The sequence below is a fragment of the Phyllobates terribilis genome, unplaced genomic scaffold, assembly GCF_046119375.1.
Source record: "Phyllobates terribilis strain yellow unplaced genomic scaffold, ASM4611937v1 Scaffold_88__1_contigs__length_6355796, whole genome shotgun sequence".
Taxonomy (NCBI): Eukaryota; Metazoa; Chordata; class Amphibia; order Anura; family Dendrobatidae; genus Phyllobates; species Phyllobates terribilis.
Genome location: NW_027362848.1, coordinates 4,220,807 through 4,242,294, shown reverse-complemented (window position 1 = coordinate 4,242,294; position 21,488 = coordinate 4,220,807).

The following is a 21,488-nucleotide window of genomic DNA, read 5'->3' as shown; positions in this document are numbered from 1 at the left end:
AAATACTTCTCAAAAATGACAAATTACCGCCTGTGTTTCAAGTCCTTCTCTTGCAGCTTTTCGAACTCTTCTGACCGCACCAATTCTTCTATTGATTATATGCGAAATCAAAACGTCAGGTTGCTGATCATCATGAAGTTCTCCATCTTTCTTAGAAGGCTTTGACTCGGCACTTTTTTCTTTTAGGTCTTCATTATTCTTGGGTGGCAAAATTGGTGGAGTTTCATATGCTGTTAAGGTGTGCGGACAGTTGGATAAGTCCAAAGCTTCTCCTTCCGTTGTGAACAGCTGATGACAGTTGGATTCATCCGAAGCTTCTGCTGCTGTCGGTGCTGACGTGTGATGAAAGTTAGATTCATCTGACCCTTCGGCTTCTGTTGGTGATGTCGGATCACTAGGTTCCTCTTGCAAGCCAACAAACATTTTTTCAAGATCTTCTTCTGAAGAGAGATTTCTGATCTCATCACTAGGAATTTTGGAGGTAGCTAGACCCATCTGCATTGGTACTCCGAACATAGCTTCATAGGGCGAGCATTTTATTCCCTCATGGTATGCTCTATTTTTCATTGCTTGTACAAAGCGAAGGCCCTCAGACCACTTGGGTGTCATATTTGTTTCCATCCACCTTGACAACATGTTTTCAATGTCTTGATTTGCTCTTTCCACGGAGCCTTGGGACTGGCTGTGTCTTGGTTTACCATGCACTATTTTCATATCAGGCCACATCGCGCACAAACTCTGTATGACCTTGTTACGAAATTCCCTCCCATTATCAGAATGCAGAATACACGGGGCACCAAAAGTGGAAAAAATGTCAAGGAGGTGGTACGCAACCTCTTCTGCTCTTTTAGTGCATAAAGCACGTAGAAGAACAAATTTAGTGACGTGGTCTTGATAGACGAATATGAACTTGAAATCATTATCACAATTGGATTGCATGTCAATGAGATCGACTTGAGCACAAGAATTCATTTCACTGTGTAGGATGGGTTTCACAACAAGGCCTTTTTTGGTAATCTTCTGTTTTTTTCTGGCATGGCTCGCAGAGTCGCAGATAAATAACTATTGACTCCGTTGTGACATTTTTGAACTTACGGTTCACCTCCTTTAGGATCCTGGTCCGCCCTCTGTGGCCGGTACTGATGTGCGCATTATGAATGACACTAAAGAGTTCTGCACACCGAACGTAATGCAACACGTTGTCTTTTTCACACGATATTGGTGCAATTAACTTTTCATCACTTCCGACGGTCATGATGTCGTACCTCTTCAAACGCCTGTAGTGAATACTCTGTTTAGGTACCGCCACCTTAGCCTCCTTCACTTCTTTCAATATATTCTCGTATTTATCGTCCGTGAGATAAAAATTATTATCTCGCTTTTTCTCCACCACTTCATTCAAGAGCTCCAAAAAATGATCTTTCATTTCCTCACTCATGATCTGACAATCAGCTAGTGCCTGTGCAGCTTTGACAGGCAGTCAGCTATGCAGCTTTGAGCAGTATGTGCAACTTGCAAAACACTCAGGCAGTCGTCCAGCATGAGGACAAAAACAGGAAGTACGCCCATTTACCCACACTGCTTGGCAAGAATCCCATGTTCTTTTGTAATAGGGTTACTTAGCATTGTGTGAAAGACTGTACAACAGCACCATCTACTGGTCTAACACTGCCATTGATGAGTTAGTGATTTTCTTCAGGCAGTGATTGGGCAGCAATCTAAGAAGAGAACCCCAGGAAACTAGGACTTGAGGCAGGAGCTATTTTAGGGAGAGTGAGTGTACTGGTGCTGTGCTGACTAGACTGAGCCCAGACAGGGCTGTTGCGCTGTTTCCTTCCAGCCTTTTCTCGGAATGCGATGTCTTCCGATTCCCCTGATCAGAGACTACGGTGCTCGGGTGGAACAGACCGTTCATGGCACCCAGCAACTCCCGCTCAGAGCTTATCTGCATATCTTCTGGTTCTACCACATTGGCGCGGCAACGGTAAATCGTGTGAGCGGTGTTAGCGTCCACCTTGCAAGGGGCCCTTGGAAAGACTTTGGACTCTGCGCTCTACAGGAAGCTAAGTACAGGACAATTTATACACTACTACACCGGCAGCGTGTGTACTTCTTGTAACTTTTTGTGAGAGGGTGCTGCGGAACACTGATACCCTAAGATTCATAGGACGTTCTCTTTTGCATATTTTAGTGTGGGGTTAGTGGTTGTATGTTAGCGGGAAGTGGGCACTTTTTGTATGATCGGAACAATAATCATAGGATAGTCAGGATTGACATCTGTATATATAGAACGTACATACATTACAGGGTAGCAGATACCTTACAGGGTAGCAGATTTTGTTCATTGTTATTACCATATTTTCCCCATTTACTCTTATTACATTTATAAAAACTTTGAACACTGTGTCCTCCATTTCCTCGCCGTATCTGCCTAATCAGACACCTTTCCCACTGTGTCCTCCATTTCCTTGCCGTATCTGCCTAATCAGACACCTTTCCCACTGTGTCCTCCATTTCCTTGCCGTATCTGCCTAATCAGACACCTTTCCCGCGGTGGCTTACACTTTTTATTACACCCTTCTCAGCTACATTTTAATGTGCACATTTACCAACTGCGCTTGGTTAAAGTCAGATGTTCCATCTTCACACCTGATATTTCTGACTTTTACCACGCTCGACGGTGAATGTTAACATTTACCAAGACTTCACAGGTAAAAGTCAAATTTTACTTTTCATTTTGAGCTTTTACCGACGGCCTCGGTAAATGTCCAGATTGACCGGTAAATCCTAGGTTTTACCGGCCTTCTGACTTTTACAGTAACATATATATATGGACTGAAAACAAAAGAGAAAATAGGGTGGAGACAACAAAGAACAGGAAGTTCACTAGTGAGTGAAAAACCTCCTGAGGATAATTGCTCAGTAATATGCATAAATTAAACTTATGTGCATGGTATGCTGGCAAATTAAGTACACCATTAGAAAAAAGTATCAAAAAATGTACATTAGATCATTGCGAAAATTGAGACCATTGGGAATGCGAGAGTTAAGTTTAAGAATCCATGAGGCTTCTCTGGCTAAGAGCAGCTTGTCTCTATCTCCTCCACCTATTTGTCTTTGCACCTTGTCTATATCAATAATCTTAAGTGTGGAAAGATCACCACAGTGAAAATCAGCAAAATGATTTGTTTTTCATCTACTAATATTTCTTTGTTTTTCGGCTCGGCGATGTATATTTAATTTCAATTTTACATCAAATCAATGTGTTTCCTTATTCAGGAATGTGGACATACAATTTACATAATGTTTAATGATCATTTGTGATTCACTATATATATTCCCCAGTCGCACCCTGTGCACACGTTCAGTTTTCTTTTGTAAATGATGTATCTGCTTCCTGTGAATCACTATCTGATTCACCATTCACACTTGTTTTTTCTCCTAATAATTATCTGGCAATGCGATAAAACTCCTTTATGAAAGCTTTATATATTTCTATCTGTGATCTTTGCAATTGTATATATTGCCATCTGTATCTATCGCAGTAGTGTAGACGGCGGGTCCATTGGATCGTTGGCTTTTGTTTTACAATAATTCCCATTCATTCCACTCACCTGCCATGTCTGCTGCAGTGGTAGCAATGGTTCCTCAGCCGGGACTCCTGGGACCAGTTGATCCGCAGCAGTTCCAGTATGGTGCCGGCAGATCCGTTCATCCAGGCCGCCCGCATAGTTTGCTTTTTAGACAGATATAATCATTTTACTTACTTTTGGTGACGTTGTGATACTTGAGTTACATTGCTGGCCATGTTTTCCGTGTCCTCATTGGTGTATGTTTTTTGGGACTGCTGGGACATGTTGTCCTTTAGCAGAGTCGGTGTATTTACAGCTGACATCAGAAGTTTACATACACTATATAAAAAGACATGTTTTTCTCAATATCTGACATGAAATCAGAATAAACCTTTCCCGTTTTAGGTCAATTAGGATTATCATAATTACTAGTGTTGAACAAGCACTAAAATGCTCGGGTGCTCGAAGCTCGGGCCGAGCTCGCCGTGATACTCGGGTGCTCGACCCGAGCAACGAGTCCAATGTTAGTCTATGGGAGACTCGAGCATTTTTGCGGTGGCACCTCCGGCAGTCTTTTAAAAGCCTAACAAGTGCCCAAAACGATAGTGACAGTGCTCAAATGACATGGGGACAGCATGGGGATCGCGCCAGGAAGCATTTCTGACCCCCAGGTCACTGCTGTCAACAACGTGGTCAGAGGTATTAAGCCACTTTTACGGGCTCACAATAAAACGTTCAAAAACTAAAGTGAAACTTTTTTACTGTGAAATATGTTAAGGAACATCCTTTCCAGGGAAAAGACTTGTGCATAAGTTAAAATAAATGACCAAAAACAAAAATACTCCTCCACACCTTCGGCTATGTTCACAAGTAGAATTTTTTATGCGTTTTTGCACTTTTGTATTGCTTTCAACTATGACAAATGCATTCACCGTGAAATGTCATTTTAACATTTTACAACCTTATCTGGCCATGTGCTGTGTGACACATGCATAAAGTGCTGAAAAGACAAGGGAACAGCATGGGGAAGACCCCTGGAAGCATCTCTGACTCCCAGGTCACTGTCTAAAAGTGTGCCCATCATAAGTGATCCTTACCGCATCAGAAGATGCAGACTTGCAACTATCCCCATGCAAGTTCTAGTCCCAGGGCAGTGTTCAATTGTACCTCCCCCATTCCTTGCAATACAAGCTCAAGTATGCAGCCTGCCACCCACCCACCCCCAGGCTGCAATACCATACTGCTTGCTTGCTTGAACTTGAAATTGGGCCTTTTAGGCATGTGGCGGCGGAATCTGGCCACCACGTCATGGCTGTGTTGGCGGCCTGGAATCCATACTCAGTCCCCAGCCGCCCGGCGGCCGGGTGTCCATACTCTGTCCCCAGCCGCCCCGCGGCCGGGTGTCCACACACGGTCCCCAGCCGCCTGGGGGCAGCCGGGTGTCCATAAACGGTCACCAGCCGCCCCTATTTCTCCTTGGAACATCCCCCCACACACTTTTCTTAGCTCGGCCTGCTTTAGGCAGCATTGGACGAGCCCACCAGAGAACCAGACTCCTCCGGTGGGCCCTGACTTCTCCATCGGTGGAGTTGAGAGTGCCAAGGTGAGGAGCATGATGATGATGACAGAAGTTAGCATCTGCTATGTTTTCTTTTAATGCAAGTCTAAGTGTGCAGTCTGCCACCCACCCACCCCCAGACTGCAATTCCATACTGCTAGCTTGCACTTGAAATGGGGCCTTTTAGTTTGGAGGAGGCCGAAGCTGGCCACTACCTCATGGCTGCTTCGGCAGCGAGGTATCCATACTCAGTCCCCAGCCGCCCATATTTGTCCTAGTGTGCCTTATACATAAGATTAAGCGCGTATACCAAAACATTACCTGTGCCCTCCCCAGTGCATTTAGTGGGAAGGAGAGCCTATTCCGCTGTAGTGTGTGCATGCCAAACCCCTGTTCATGGTACATGCGAAGATGCCTCCCACCTTGCACCTGTCGTTGCAGACTTGCAACTATCCCCATTCAAGTCCTTGTTCCAGGGCAGTGTTCAATTGTACCTCTCCCATTCCTTACAATGCAAGCGCAAGTATGCAGCCTGCCACCCACCCACCCCCAGGCTGCAATACCATACTGTTTGCCTGCACTTTAAATTGGGCCTTTTAGGCATGTGGAGGCGGAATCTGGCCACCACGCCATGGCTGTGTCGGCGGCCTGGTATCCATACTCAGTCCCCAGCCGCCTGGTGGCCGGGTGTCCCCGCTTGCTCCCCAGCCTCCAGGGGGTGGCCGGGTGTCCATACTCGGTCCCCAGCCACCCCTATTTGTCCCGGTAACCTTTCCCACACTTTTCTTAGCCTGGCCTGCTTTAGGGCAGCATTGGCCGAGCCCACCGGACTATCAGACTCCTCCAGTGGACCCTGGCTTCTCCATCAGGGGAGTTGAGAGTGCCAAGGTGAGGAGCATGATGAGGATGATAGAAGTTAGCATCTGCTTTGTTTTGTTGTAATGCAAGCGCATGTATGTAGTAGCGGCTAGGCCTGAGGTGGTCAGCGTTTTGGCGCATATCCTACCTCCTCCGAGGATTGCTGGATGTTTTCCTGCTACTATCCAAGTTCTATGACTCCCGTTAAAACAAAGCTTCAGGTGATAAATGATGGATGAGGTAGTGGCAAAGGAGAAAGAGCAGGAGGAACAGGGACCATTCACATCAATATCAGACCAGTCAACCAGATATGTCTTGTAGGATATGTTTCTGTAACAAAAGGAGCGGTTCGGCTACACAGTTATAGGGCATACAGTGAGTGCAATGCCTACCAAAAATTTTGAGCCACTCCAATGCCCCTTGGAAATGACATGGAGGTCAGAGGGCGTTAACTAAACCTTTTTTTCCATTTATAGCAACTGGGTCTCCCGTGCACTGTTGGCCTAAGCAGTGAATGGAAGGCTTTCCAAAAATTATGAGGAACTGCAATGCCCCTTACAAGAGCCATGTGTGGCACCTAAGGGGTCTGGTCACCACAGTAATAGAGATATTACGTCGGAGAGCAAGTGGGAGGTTTCCTGGTCAGGATCCCTTAAACATGCAACATCCTCCTGCTCCAGTCCTGGGAGGGGAGAATTCCGCCCTTATAAACTGGATCTGGGGCGGGGTTGAGTGAGTCAGAGAACAGTCAGAGTCAGAGTGAGAGCAAGGGAAAGTAACAGCAAGGAGCTCTGTAGGAGCTAGGAGCTAAAGACCAGGGGCTGGAAGCTGAGCAGAGCTCGCCCTGACAGAAGACAATAGGAACCAGACACAGGAGTCCGAAGCTGTGAGGACTTATATATCCAGCAGCAGAAACCAGCCGACAGGGGATTTCAGGTCCTCTGGCCATAGAAGCCCGGAGGCTCAGTCACAAGCAAGGGACCAGCACCGCCGTCGTGGAGCGGAGGCTAACAGAAGGCCCCAAGTCACCAGCCATACGGGTGAGCACTACACGGTACACTCAGGGACGTGGGCTACTTCTACCCGCTTACAGCAAGGTAGCCAGGAAGAGTGCAGACAGACGGGGAGGCCTACAACTCCACCTGGCCAGGGGAACTCCTGCTTGCTCACAGACTGACCAGGCCTCTTATGCTAGCCAGTACTCCCGGGAGGGTCTACCTTATAATCATCAGTAAAGACCCTGAACTGCACTGCAAAGACTCTGAGTCGTTCCTGCTGTGCTCGTGCACCATCACCCCCATCATCCACACTCACTGCCCTGAGGCTATACTCCTCCCGAGGGGAGTTATCCCATTCTATGCTGCGCACACAACACCAGCCTCAGCGGTGGTACTCCCTGACCGCAATCCATGGGTGGCGCAGTCGGACAATTAACCTCAAAACCTAAGAAAGACTGCCACTGGTTTGACCAGCCTGAGCCACGGGACCGGGTCACTGCCATGGAGACTACAGACCCCAGAGACCCGGCACCGGGTATCCCACACACGTGTACACACGGCCCAGGGGGAGCGTCACATGCAGTACAGCATATTACAAACATAAGTCCCATTATTGGGGAGTGGGTCTCCCATAGTATTTGCTTATGCCTTGCAAGCAAAAGCTGCCAAAAATTAGGAAGGAGCAACTTGCAATGCCCCTTAAAAGAGCCATGCAGTACAGCATATTACAAACATAAGTCCCATTATTGGGGAGTGGGTGTCCCATAGTATTTGCTTATGCTTTCCCAGCAAAAGCTGCCAAAAATTAGGACGGAGCAACTTGCAATGCCCCTTCCAAGAGCCATGCAGTACAGCATATTACAAACATAAGTCCCATTATTGGGGAGTGGGTGTCCCATGGTATTTGCTTATGCTTTCCAAGCAAAAGCTGCCAAAAATTAGAACGGAGCAACTTGCAATGCCCCTTACAAGAGCCATGCAGTACAGCATATTACAAACATAAGTCCCATTATTGGGGAGTGGGTGTCCCATAGTATTTGCTTATGCTTTCCCAGCAAAAGCTGCCAAAAATTAGGACGGAGCAACTTGCAATGCCCCTTCCAAGAGCCATGCAGTACAGCATATTACAAACATAAGTCCCATTATTGGGGAGTGGGTGTCCCATGGTATTTGCTTATGCTTTCCAAGCAAAAGCTGCCAAAAATTAGAACGGAGCAACTTGCAATGCCCCTTACAAGAGCCATGCAGTACAGCATATTACAAACATAAGTCCCATTATTGGGGAGTGGGTGTCCCATAGTATTTGCTTATGCTTTCCCAGCAAAAGCTGCCAAAAATTAGGACGGAGCAACTTGCAATGCCCCTTACAAGAGCCATGCAGTACAGCATATTACAAACATAAGTCCCATTATTGGGGAGTGGGTGTCCCATGGTATTTGCTTATGCTTTCCAAGCAAAAGCTGCCAAAAATTAGGACGGAGCAACTTGCAATGCCCCTTACAAGAGCCATGCAGTACAGCATATTACAAACATAAGTCCCATTATTGGGGAGTGGGTGTCCCATAGTATTTGCTTATGCTTTCCCAGCAAAAGCTGCCAAAAATTAGGACGGAGCAACTTGCAATGCCCCTTACAAGAGCCATGCAGTACAGCATATTACAAACATAAGTCCCATTATTGGGGAGTGGGTGTCCCATAGTATTTGCTTATGCCTTGCAAGCAAAAGCTGCCAAAAATAAGGACGGAGGAACTTGCAATGCTGGCACCCTGGTGGTATAGTGGTGGCGGAGGCTGAGGATAAGGAGAAGAAGATAAAACAGCCGAAACGAGGAAGCATATACCCATGTGTGGGTGTGAAGCGGTGCATGTGAATACACCTCCCGAAATAACACAGTGGATTTGACTTTATGTTACTCTGCTGTCATTTGGTGGTGATGAGAAGTCTGGCCCAATCCAGCCCTTGTTCATTTTGATAAGGGTCAGCTTGTCAGCATTGTCAGTTGACAGGCGAGTGCGCTTATCAGTTATAATTCCCCCAGCGGCACTAAAAACACGCTCCGATAACACGCTAGCGGCAGGGCAGGCCAGGACCTCCAAGGCGTACAGAGCGAGTTCATTCCAAGTTTCCAGCTTGGATACCCAATAATTAAAAGGCACAGAGGAATCACGGAGGACGCTGGTACGATCGGCAAGGTACTCCCTCACTATCTTTTGAAACTTTCCACTCCTTGTGAGAGTACCCCGCGCCTCAGGGCCTGTAAGCTGGGCGGGTGTCAGAAAACTGTCCCAGAACGTTGACAGTGTTCCCCTGCCTCTGCTGGATTGGAGTTGCATCTCTCTCGCCTGTACGCCTTGGTTGGGCAACGAACTGTGACATCTGCCGCTAGCGTGTTCAGATGGGAATTTTTTTAAGAGTTCTGCAGCAAGGGCCTTCTGGTACTGCCCTATTTTTGTAGACCTCTCCACCTCAGGAATAAGAGAGTGAAAGTTCTCCTTGTAGCGGGGGTCTACAAGTGTCACCAACCAGTAATTACTGTCACCCAACATTTTGACAATGCGAGGGTCACGGTTAAGGCAGCGTAACATAAAGTCAGCCATGCGTGCCAGACTGGTAACGGGCAAGATTTCCGTGTCCTCACCAAGATGACGACTGACCATGCTCTCCTCCTCCTCCTCTTCCTCCTCCCCCCTGTCCTCAGGTCACCGACGCTGAACCGACGGTATGACACTTGTACAGGTACTACCGTCTACAACGCATGATAGCAGCTCCTGTTCTTCCTCCTCCTCCTCCTCTCCCTCATTGTCCCCCAATGCACGTTGGGATGAGATGAGGCTGGGCTGTGTGTAATCACCCGCTATGGCTTCTTGATCCATCTCATCATACTCTGGCTGCAATGCCTCCTCTTTAATTCTCTGCAGAGAGCGTTGCAAAAGACAGACAAGTGGGATGCTGACACTAATGATGGTGTCATCGCCACTCACCATCTTGGTGGCCTCCTCAAAGTTTGTCATGATGGTACATATGTCAGACATCCAGGTCCACTCCTGAGGTCTTATGTGTGGAGTCTGACCTGAATATCGACGGCCTTGTTGCAGCTGGTACTCCACAACTGCTCTCTTCTGCTCACAAATCCTTTGCAACATGTGGAGGGTAGAGTTCCAACGTGTGGGGACATCACACACCAGTCGGTGTACCGGAAGCTGCAAACGCTGCTGCAACACAGCAAGGGCGGCGGAAGCTGTAGCCGACTTGCGAAAATGAGCTGACAGGTGGCGTACTTTCACGAGCAGATCTGGCAACTCGGGGTACGATTTAAGAAACCGCTGAACCACGAGGTTAAGCACATGAGCCAGGCATGGTACGTGTGTGATCTCACCTCGCCTCAGAGCCGCCACCAGGTTACGGCCATTGTCACACACGACCATGCCGGGATGTAGGTTCAGCGGTCTCAGCCACAGATCTGCCTGCTCTTTCACAGCTGTCCACAACTCACAAGCAGTGTGAGGTTTATCACCTAAGCTTATGAGTTTCAGCACAGCCTGTTGCCGCTTGGCGGAGGCAGTACTGCAATGCTTCCAGCTTGTAACTGATGTGGTGATATCTGAGATGGAGGCTGAACATGAGGAGGAGGAGGAGGATGCGCAGGAGCTGTACACTGTGGGGGCAACTCTGACTGACATAGGGCCCGCAATCCTCAGTGTGGGGAGGATGTGTTCCGTCCCAAGGTCCGACTGGGTCCCGGCTTCCACTATGTTTACCCAGTGTGCCGTCAGAGAGATGTACCGTCCCTGGCCACAAGCACTTGTCCACGTGTCCGTTGTCAGGTGGACTCTCCCAGTAACTGCGTTGTTGAGGGCACGGCAGATGCTTTGGGACACGTGCTTGTGTAGTGCGGGGATGGCACACCGGGCAAAATAGTGTCGGCTGGGGACCGAGTACCGAGGGACGGCCACCGCCATAAGATTGCGGAAGGATTCCGTCTCCACCAGCCTAAAAGGCAGCATTTCCAATGCAAGCAGTCATGAAATGTGCGAATTTAGGACTGTGGCCTGTGGGGCGTTAGCTGCGAATTTCCGCTTTCGTTCAAAGGTCTGGGATATGGACCATTGAACGCTGCGGTGGGACGTGGACGTTGACGTTGATGCTGTTTCTTGAAAAACTGCCATAACAAGTGAAGACTGAGAGGAGGGGGCATCTTTACATGCAGTATGGACAGGGGATTGCCTTGCACACACAACAGGGGGTTCTATTGCACGCACAACAGTGGAAGAAGCAGTGGTGACACCCGCTGACACTGGTCGTGGACCCTGGGTTTTGCCCCACAAAGTCGGGTGCTTTGCTGCCATGTGCCTGATCATGCTGGTGGTGGTCAGGCTGGTAGTTTTGTCACCCCTGCTGATGCTGCCATTGCAGGTGGAACATATGGCCTTTTTGGGGTTATCAGCAGAGTCTTTAAAAAAATTCCAGACTCTGGAAGACCTACCGCTTGTACTGGCAACGTCCCTCGTGTTGGTGTTACGGGGAACGGTTGCCTGCCTTCTGTCTGCGGCCACCACACTGCTTCTTCCTGCCTGTTGGGGTACTCTGCCTCCCTCCCCCTGTGTGCTGCTGGCCTCACTCTGCATGTTCTCCTTCCACGTTGGGTCAGTTACTAGATCATCCACCATCTCCTCCTCTTCCACTTGCGCACCACGATCCTCCTCCTCACTTCCTGGCAATTGTGTCTCGTCATCGTCCACCTCTTGTGACAGATTGCCAACGTCGACTTCCTGTGGCCGTGGCTGTTCAAATATTTGGGCATTGCAACATGGGATCTCCTCTTCCACCACTTCAAGCGTATCTGGCGAGGGGCCCAAATATGGAAATGGACCAGTGAACAGCTCTTCAGAGTGTCCAAGTGTGGGATCACTTGCTGTCTGACGACACTCGGCATGGTGGAAGGAAGGAGCATCAGGGTGAGGAGGAGTATGCGGTCGAGACTCACGGCTACTAAGAGTTGACCGTGTGGAAGACAGACCGGAGGTGGTGGTGCCCAGGTAACTGGAAGTATTATCTGCTATCCAATTAATAACCTGTTCACACTGATCAGTTCTCAATACTGGTGTTGTTCTGTGCTTCCCTAGTAATTCGGTCAAGAAGTGGGAGCGAGAAGATGTGGCTGTTGGTTGTGGCACATTTTCACCTTGGCCACGGCCCCGTCCTCTGCACGAACCATCACCAGAACGTCCACTTCCACGTCCCTTGCCACGCACCTTGCCCATTGTAAATGAAGTAAAATAGCTTACACTTGCACTATCAATGGAAAAAGGGTAATAAAGAGTAGATTAGAACCGTGGAAGAGGAAAACCACAGTTATTGTTTACTGGGGTATACCACACTTTTTAAATAGAGATATTTGCGGCTGAACAGTGAGCGACACACTCAAACTGCTTTTTTTTAGATACCAAAGGCCCAAAACTGGATAGTACAGCGATTTGACCCGTGGAACTGCGAAACCACACTGGGATGTCGGGCCTACACAAGACTATTTTCAACAGATATATTTTTGTTTCACAACAGTCAGGAGACACTACTGTTTTTCTTTACTGAAAAAACTACCAAAAGCTGAATAATAGAGATTTTTTACCGTGGGCTGGCAAAACCACAGTTATTGTTTACTGGGGTATACCACACTTTTTTAAATAGAGATATTTGCGGCTGAACAGTGAGCGACACACTCAAACTGCTTTTTTTTTAGATACCAAAGGCCCAAAACTGGATAGTACAGCGATTTCACCTGTGGAACTGCGAAACCACACTGGGATGTCGGGCCTACACAAGACTATTTTCAACAGATATATTTTTGTGTCACAACAGTCAGGAGACACTACTGTTTTTCTTTACGGAAAAAACTACCAAAAGCTGAATAATAGAGATTTTTTACCGTGGGATGGCAAAACCACAGTTATTGTTTACTGGGGTATACCACACTTTTTTAAATAGAGATATTTGCGGCTGAACAGTGAGCGACACACTCAAACTGCTTTTTTTTTAGATACCAAAGGCCCAAAACTGGATAGTACAGCGATTTGACCCGTGGAACTGCGAAACCACACTGGGATGTCGGGCCTACACAAGACTATTTTCAACAGATATATTTTTGTGTCACAACAGTCAGGAGACACTACTGTTTTTCTTTACGGAAAAAACTACCAAAACCTGAATAATAGAGATTTTTTACCGTGGGATGGCAAAACCACAGTTATTGTTTACTGGGGTATACCACACTTTTTTAAATAGAGATATTTGCGGCTGAACAGTGAGCGACACACTCAAACTGTTTTTTTTTAGATACAAATGGCCCAAAATGGATAATACAGAGGTTTGAACCGTGGAAGTGCAAAACAACACTTCTGTTTCTCTAGCCTACACCAGACTATTTTCAACAGTTATATTTGTGTCTGAAAAATCAGAGACACGCTTTTTTTTGGGGGGGGGGGGGGGACACACCAAAAGGTTAATAAGACGGGTATTTGTACAGTGTGAAGGAGGAAAAAAAAGGAGGATTTAGATGAAAAAAAAAGGATTTTTCCTGGCCCCCGACACCTGGTGCTAAGTCCAGCAATTTCAGCAACAGGAGCACACAGGACTGTAATGCAGCGTTTGCTGGTATAACCACTGTGTCTCCTATACAGCCTGCCTGCCTGGTATCTGGGATGGATATTAGTCCTGAAAAGGACTGTTTGTTTGTTCTGGCAGCCTTTACAGACCCTACACTAACTATTTTGCAGTTTATATCTCTCCCTAAATCAGCAGCGCTGTCCCTACACTGTCTAATGTGTCCAAGATGGTGGCGCCCCGTTTTAAATACTCGAGGTGACGCTGTGCGGCCAGCCAATCACTGTAATGCCCACAACCAACATGGCTGCAGCATTACAGTGACTGGCTGGCAATCCCTGCATGTTCATTGGCTCTGTAAAGAGCGCCAAACATGCAGGGCGGAGACCCGAGCTCCCGCCCGAGTAACCCGTAAATGCTCGGTGCTCGCCGAACATCCCGAGTAGCGTGATGCTCGGGCGAGTACCGAGCAGTGTCGAGCATGTTCGCTCAACACTAATAATTACCATAGTTTTTAATATTTGCCAAATGCCAGAATAATGAGAGCGAGAGAATGTTTTAAGGCATTTTTATTACTTACTGCAAAGTCAAAAGTTTACATATACTAAGATTACTATGCCTTTAAACAATTCTGGACTGCCTATATGATGATGTCATGTGTTTAGAAGCTTCTGAGACACACCTGTGGATGTATTTTATTGCACATCTGAAACACACTGCTTCTTTGTGCAGCATCATGAGAAAGTCTAAAGAAATCAGCCAAGATATCAGAAAGAGAATTGTGGACTTGCACAAGTCTGGCTCATCCTTGGGTACAATTTCAAGATACCTGAAGGTGCTTCGTTCATCTGTACAAATAATTATACACAAGTACAAACAAGATGGGAATGTCCTGCCATCATACCACTCAGGAAGGAGACGGGTTCTGTGTCCCAGAGATGAACGTGCTTTGGTCCGACATGTGCATATCAACCCAAGAACAAAAGCAAAAGACCTTGTGAAGATGATGGCAGAAGCTGGTAAGATTGTGTCAATTATCACTGTGAAACGAGTACTATATCAACATGAGCTGAAAGGCCACTCTGCCAGGAAGAAGCTATTACTCCAAAAGAAACATAAAAAAGTCAGTTTAATGTTTGCAAATGCACACAGGAACAAAGACCTTAATTTTTGGAGACGTTCTGTGGTCTGATGAAACTAAAATTCAACTTTTTGGGCATAATGACTATTGTTACGTTGGGAGGAAAAAGGGAGAAGCTTGGAAGCCTAAGAACTAGTGTTGAGCGAGTATGTTCTGTCCGAGTATGCTCGGGCCGAGCTCCGAGTATTTATAGCTGCTCGGTGATATGGTTGAATCGCTCCCGTGTGCATGATTTGCAACTGTTTGACAGTTTTATTACATGTGAGGAATGTGTAAGAAATAGACATTCCTCACATGTAATAAAACTGTCAAACAGTTGCAAATCATGCACACGGGAGCGATTCAACCATATCACCGAGCAGCTATAAATACTCGGAGCTCGGCCCGAGCATACTCGGCGAAAGGGTCAATAGAACATACTCGCTCAACACTACTAAGAACACCATCCCAACTGTGAAACATAGGGGCGGCAGCATCATGTTGTGGGGTTGTTTTGCTGCAGGGGGGACTGGTGCACTTCACAAAATAGATGGCTTCATTAGCAAACAAGATTATGTGGCAATACTGAAGCAACATCTCAAGACATCAGCCAAGAAGTTAAAGCTTGGGTGGAAATGGGTCTTCCAAAAGGACAATGACCCGAAGCATACTGCCAAAATGGTAACAAAGTGGCTTAAGGATAACAAGTCAATGTTTTGGAGTGGCCATCACAAAGCCCTGATCTCAATCCTATTGAAAATTTATGGGCAATGCTGAAAAGGCAGGTGCGAGCAAGGCGACCTACAAACCTGGATCAGTTACATCAGTTTTGTCAGCAGGAATGGGCCCAAATTCCGACCAGCTATTGTGAGAATCTTGTGGAAGGATGTACCAAATGTTTGACCCAAGTCATTCAGTTTAAGGGCAGTGGTACCAAATACTAATGAAATGTACGTAAACTTTTGACTTTGCAGTAAGTAATAAAAATGCCTTAAAACATTATCTCATTATTCTGGCATTTGGCAAATATAAAAAATTATGGTAATTCTAATGTACCTAAAACGGGAAAGTTTTATTTTGATTTCATGTCAGGTATTGAGAAAAACATGCAGATGTGTCTTTTTATATATAGTGTATGTAAACTTCTGGTTTCAACTGTATGTATTGTATCATGTGCCCCCAAAAATCTGCACTTTATTCCTCGTTGGTTTTGAGTTAGTTACTCAAATCTATACCCCTGATGTCAATACAATGCAGTTTTTTATTCTAAGGCCCCGGTCCCACTATCAGTATTCGGTCAGTATTTTTTTCTCAGGAATGGGGGATAAATGCAGAATTGGTGACTTGTTTCCATTATACCTTTTCTCTGATTGTTCCTCACCTGGTTTTGGCTCCAACTCCTGAGAAAAAATACTGACCGAATACTGATAGTTGGGCCGTGGCCTAAGATCGCTAGTGTTTCTAGTTAGGTAAGGATGAGGTTGCTTTATTATTTAACTTTCATTGCAGGGGGCATTGGCTTCAGCTGGAATGGGCGTTATGGTAAGTAGGGTTTAATTTAGAACAATAAAAGGTCTCTGTGTTTATTTCAAATAAAATATTTTATTCATGGTGTTGTTGTAGTTATTTCACATATCACTTTCACTATGGTGTTAGTAATGGGGGCGTCTTATAGACGCCTCTCCATTACTAACCTGGGCTTGTTGTCAGCTGGCCTTATAAGCTGACATCAACCCCAACCCTATAACCCCACTGCCACCGCTACAGGGCAGTGGGCAGAGCGGAGGCTAAGTGCCAGAATTGGTGCATCCTATGGATGCGCCACTTCTGGGGCGGCTGATTGCTGCTGTTTCTAGCCTCGGAGGGGGCCATTATTTATGGCCCCTTTCTAGGTTATTAATATCAGTCCCCAACTGTCTGTATAGCCTTTGCTAGCTGTTAAAATAGGGGACCCCAAGTCATTTTTTGGGGGTCCCCCATTTTAATAGCCTGTAAAGGCTAAGTATTCAGCTGGGGGGCTGATATTAGTAGCCTGGGAAGCTCTGTGGGTATTACCCCCTTCCCAGGCTTCAAAAATCTGCCCCAGCCGTCTGCTTAACCTCTGCTAGACAATAAAATTACGGGGGACCCCACACCAAATTTTTTAAATAAATCCTTTAATTTAACAATAAATGACAAGTACAGTAACCAACACTGTCACTGTACTAATTATATACATGACTGACACCTTTCTATCTATTCTATGTGTATAGCTATTCTTTCTATTTTCATATTGTCGGGTACCGATGTATTGTAACTGTATGCGGCTGATGAATTGCCGGCTTTTAAAGAGACGGGGGCGTGAAAATCGGACGGCACTCGCATGGTCCGAGTGATGTGCGATTTTTTTCACACACCCATTGACTTGCATTGGCTAGTCTCGCCGCCCGAGATACGTGGCAAATCGCAGCATGCTGTGAATTTTTTCTCAGCCTGATTTCAGCTGAGAAAAAAAAAATCGCAGATGAGATGTCACTCATTCATTAACATTGGTCCGAGTGCAATTTGATTTTTTATTGCTCTTTCCCAACCAAAGCAGAGAGGGAAAGCGCGCGGTGGATGCTGGGCTGTGATGTGCGATGCAACCCCAACCACAGCCCATCAATCAAGGGGGAGTGCGTCACGTGCTCACGCCCGACTGCAGCCGGAACTTGACGTGACATCAGCAGATGTCGGAGTCGGCTGCAGCCGGGGTCACGTGATGCCTGGTGAGAGGCCAGCAATAACGCCGCTCACAGGCAATAAAGAACAAGCAAGGCATTTACAAAAAGACTTGTTGGCACAATTTAATTCCATGGGGACTGTAATATCCCAGACAGCATGCTGGCATGGCTTACCATCTTCCACCATGCAAGACCGCCAACTTACCGATCAGTCCAGGCTGCACACTTTGCTTCAGTACTTGCTGTGTGCATGTCTCTTTTCTAATTGCTTAGGGAGGCGGCGCCGTTACTGCCTGATTCTTAAAGTTACAGTGTGCGCACTCCTAATGCGTCCCCAGCCTATTGCTGTGAGTCACTGGATACTTAAACCCCCTCCACCCAGTAGGAGGTGCCTGAGCAACACTTTCTTTCAGTGTGTTCTGTGCAACGGAGTTGCCAAGTCTTGTCCTGTATCTTGTCTGTTTCCGCCACCCTGGGGGCTGAGTTCCCAGGCTCGTTCCTGTATCTTGTTCCAGGTTCAGTTCATGTATGAACTGTGCCCTAGCCCATTACCTGTTTGTCTCTATGTCAGTACCTGCCCTTTTCCTGCAGTGTCTGAACCTGCACCTAACTCCAACTCATGGTCTCTGTACTTCTGTTTGTGAGTTTTGTGTCCACTCGCTACTTCATTGTAAGTACCTTGTGTGTATCTGGTTCTGTTTGTCCCATCTCCCTGCCTCCGTCTCTACCTCCTGTGTTCTAACTATCTTCCTGTGTTTCCCAGTCTGTTCCATGTGAACAGAGCCCTATCCTGTCTGCCTGCACCCTCTGCTATGCGGTTTCGCTCTGCTCTGCGTCTTGTCCACCGCACCTGCTGTTTTGCTCTGCTTGTCCACTGCACCTGCGGTTTTGCTCTGCTCTGCTTGTCCACCGCACCTGCGATTTCACTCTGCTCCACTTGTCCACCGCACCTGCGGTTCTGCTCCGCTTGTCCACCACACCTGCGGCTCTGTTCCTGTATCCCAGTCTGTACTGGTCCCTATCCAGCCTGCGTTCCTACCTGCCAGTACCCGCCTGTCTGCATACCAGCCATGCCTGCCAGTACCCGCCAGTCTGCATACCAGCCGCGCCTGCCAGTACCCGCCTGTCTGCATACCAGCCGCGCCTGCCAGTACCCGCCTGTCTGCATACCAGCTGTGCCTGCCAGTACCCGCCTGTCTGCATACCAGCTGTGCCTGCCCGTTTCTGCATTCCCCGGTGTGGGTCAACAGCTGTGTCCGGGGTGTGACCTGGAGTAGCACCTGGGCCACCTCCCACGTCCCTCCTCAGACCACAGAGTCGATTAAGCCGCAGTGTGTTCGTGGTCGGATATGGCGAGGCCCCTAGTCACGCCCCTCCAGGCACTCCTCGGTTCATGGCCCAGTGGGACCACTAACCACCCTCACACCAGTCAGTCCGGGCGTGAGCGTAACAGGGCCATTGTTAATAGTAGTGGACAACCTCTTTAAGGTCTGGAGGGATGTCGATAGGTATCTTTTGGCAGATAGTGACTGGACCAAAAGAGTTGCTAACCGCAGACGTAGGAAGAAGGCTCCTGTCTTTAGGGTGGGGGATTTTGTGTGGTTGTCCTAAAAAACTCTGCGCTTAAAGATAATATCTAGAGAGTTTGCACCTAAATTTGTAGGTCCTTATAAAATTATTAAAATTTTAAATCCTGTGACAGTTAAGTTGCAGCTTCCTATTGCCTGGAAAATCAATAATTCTTTCCATTCTTCTCTTTTAAAAAAATTTGAGGGGACCTCAAGACATAATTGAGGTGGATTTGGAAGGGTGTCGGGAGTATGAAGTAAGGCGAATTCTTGGTTCCAGGTGGGTCAGGTACTTTTTTGCATTATCTCGTCAAGTGGAAAGATTATGGTCCTTAAGATAATTCCTAAGTTAATTTGGGGTGTTATAGATAAATATACTGTATGTATGATTATGGAAGTTATATGAAAATGGAACTCCATACTTTTATGTATTAAGAATTACAGACAATCCAAAATGCCCTCCTCCTGCCCATACCACATTGTACCAATAACCTCATAATGATCAAAGATCCACATACTACGTAGAACATGGAATTATGGAAAATCCCTAATGATTATTGACTAACATATTAATCTGATAATAAGAGCTTGCTAATGATCTTTATTACTTTTAGGGAAATTACAGAATAATAAAAGATAAGTGATTGACCTTTGAACCTTACATGCAAGACGGACTTAATTGATTTAATTGAGTCAGCTTGACTTAATTGTTTACATATTAAAATAATGACCCATTAGCGACAGATGTCAGCCATAATTATGAGATAAGGCAATGAGGTAATGTGTGGAAAGGTTCCTGATTTTTCCTATAAAAAGCCTATTTGAGACACTACTCAGTGTTCATTTGTGATTTCTCCAACCGTATAGATCCTATATACAGTTTGGCGGCAGACAACTAAGACGAGAACACACACATTTTGTGTGCCCCTAACGGGGATTTTCATGATATCAGATAGACAGATTACTGGGTGGGGCTGGGGAAAACCCAGCAGTCATGGTACACATTGGTACCAATGACAAAGTTAGAGGGAGGTGAAAGGTCTTTAAAAATGATTACAAGGAATTAGGAGAGAAGCTGAAGTACAGGTGGTGTCTTCAGAAATACTGCTGATTCCACTACGTCACTAGAAAGTCAGCGGGAACTTAAGGAGATAATTGTCAGGAAGAAAGGGTTTAGGTTCATGGAGAACTGCGCTGACTTCTCTGTCGGCTACAGGCTCTACAATAGGGACAGGCTGCACCTCAATGGGGAGAATGCAGATGTGCTGAGGAAAAAAATGGTCAGATGGATGGAGGAGCTTTCAAACTAGAATCTGGGGGAGGGAGGGTAGCTGTGCAAATAAGGGGGTAGAGTAGGCAGTGAGTGAGACATTCAAGGAAAGTAAGGAAGCGAGTAGCCGTAATAAATGTGCTAATAGTATTAAATGTCTGCAGGCAAATGAAAGAAGTCTTCAAAACAAAATGAATGAATCAGAGACTCTTAGGTCAGCCACAGATTACGATGTGGTGGGCATTACAGAAACCTGACTGGATGAAAGCCATGACTGGGTGACAAACATAGAGGGTTAAACTACATTCAAACGGATAGGAAAGAAAAATAGGTAGAGGGGTGGGTATTTTCGTTAAAACCAACTTAAGACCTCACGCTCAATGATGACATGGGGGGAAGCTTCGACAATGTACAGCACACATGCCCAACTCTTGGTGATTACATTTGACCCACGACACCAGAACCACCACATCTATGTGGGGCCATTATTCCGCATGGAGGACTTTGTGGGGTCCATTATACTGAATGGAAAGCTATGTGGGGCCCATCATACTGTATGGAGGACTATGTGGGGCCATTATACCGTATGGAAAGTTATGTGGGGCCAATCATACTGTATGGAGGACTATGTGGGGCCCATTATTCTGTATGGAGGACTATGTGGGGCCCATTATACTGTATACTGGTTGGTCCACGACTTTGTCCAAGTTTTTCATTTTGGCCCTCTGCATGTAAAATCAGTATGGGTAATGTACATGGAAATGGCAATAATGGAAAGCTGCTAACTGGACTTTGCTACAAGTCTCCTAACATAGCGGAACATGAAGCGGATGATATGCTGCAACAAATTAAAAAGGCGACAAAAACAAGTCATGGTCAAAAGTGTTGGCTCCCTTGAAATTGTTACAGAAAATGTAAAAAGTAATTCTCCCAGAAAATTATTGCAGGTACATGTTTTGTTCTACACGTTTATTTCCTTTGCATGTATTGGAAAAACACAAGAAAACAGAGAAAAAAAAGGCAAATTTAACATAATTTCACACAAAACCACATAAAATAGGTCGGGCAAAATGATTGACACCTTGCCAAAATTGTGGGTAAACAACTTTGTTTCAAGCATGTGAAGCTTGTTCAAACACAATTGTGGCAAGTAACAGGTGTGGGCAATATGAAAATCACAACTAAAACCAGATAAAAAAGGGAGAAGTTGATTCAATCTTTGCATTGTGTGCATATGTGTGGCA